Source organism: Lathyrus oleraceus, chromosome 1 (genome assembly GCF_024323335.1).
Source record: "Lathyrus oleraceus cultivar Zhongwan6 chromosome 1, CAAS_Psat_ZW6_1.0, whole genome shotgun sequence".
NCBI classification, from domain to species: domain Eukaryota; kingdom Viridiplantae; phylum Streptophyta; class Magnoliopsida; order Fabales; family Fabaceae; genus Lathyrus; species Lathyrus oleraceus.
In genome coordinates, this window is record NC_066579.1 from 74,967,062 (window position 1) to 74,968,477 (window position 1,416).

Sequence of the window (1,416 nt, forward strand, 5' to 3'; positions counted from 1 at the left end):
GCGGACTCTATGTTCTTGTTTGTGGCCAATTAAATTTGGATCATCTATTGTTGCTCCTGACTTACTTTTAAAAAACTCTTTTGGGTAGAAAGCATGAACCACTTTAGAGTTTCCTCCAACACACACAATTTTTGTTGAGGTGCTTGAGATTCTTGAGGTGCACCTTGACCAACATTCAAGGTTTAATTATTGTTTCTCCACTTGAATTTAGGGTGCTCCTTCTACCCGGGTTATATGTGTTAGAGTACAGATTATTTATTTGAAGTTTGCATACTGAGCTTATGCACTCTCCACGTCTGGGACACAATTACCATTTAAATGCTCACCTCCATAGAAATTACATCTCCGAGTTTGGATCTGGCTCACATTATCTTGGATCAACTAAGAAGTGGCCAATTGTTTGGTGAGAGACTCTAGTTGGGTTAGTCATGCAATTTCCGTGTCAATAACTAACACACCTTTTCCATTCACAACTCACGCACTCGAGCGATACTCATTTTGACACATATTTTCAATGAGTATCTTAACTTCTTCATCAGTATTTTCTCTCAATGCACCCCTAGCTAAGGCATCAAGAAACATTTATGCGTGCATTGTCAATACTATTATAAAGTGCTTCATCTGTTCCATCGAACTCATGTTATAGTTTGGACACTTACAAATTAACAACTTGAATCTCTCTCATGCATCCGACAAGGATTCACTATCCTATTGTCTAAAATTTGAAATTGCAGATTTTATTTCGACAAACTATGCACTCTAACAATATAAATCTATGAACTTATCTTCTAACTACTTCCATGTTTGGATCGTCCAATTGGGAAGACACTGCAACCAATCCTTTGCTATACCAATTAATGAAAATCCAAACAGACACAATTTCATTTGGTCATCAGTTGCATTTGTTGGTTTGCACATGTAACAGGTCTCATAAAACTTAGCAAGATGCTCCTATGTGTCATAAATGGCCTTCTCGTCAAACAGCTTTCTCACAAGCCCTGTATCACAAAATTCTTAATATAAAAACTCACTGGATTCGTTGGTTGGAATCCTAGTAAGATTTAACCAACATCAATCAGTCTACAGTAATCCCCCAATATCTGGCGCGGTGGATTTGCCATTTCAAGTTACTCTTTTTGTTGCTCGGATGCTAACAAGGCTTCGATCTTTGCTTTACAAAGTGCTCACGCGGTTCTTTTTAGCTCTAAATCCAACGGTACAAGCGTTGAACTCGAACCTCACATAAACACAGAAAATACTACCTTAATAGCATTGTTCAACACAGAACAAGATAAAAACAAAAATCACAACTATAAAACACAAATTAACAGAATAATTAATGATAAAATACAAGAAATTAAAATAAAAAAACTAAAACAAAACAAGTCACACACTATGCCTTGTTGAAAATATCAA

General features: G+C 36.2%; 1 non-coding gene across 1 annotated transcript; it reads left to right on the plus strand.

The window, feature by feature from the left end:
• The first annotated feature begins 637 nt into the window (after positions 1 to 637).
• LOC127116592 (small nucleolar RNA R71) lies at positions 638 to 744 on the plus strand. Its single transcript, XR_007801410.1, has one exon. It is a non-coding gene; the product is annotated as a small nucleolar RNA R71 (small nucleolar RNA).
• The last annotated feature ends 672 nt before the right edge of the window (positions 745 to 1,416 follow it).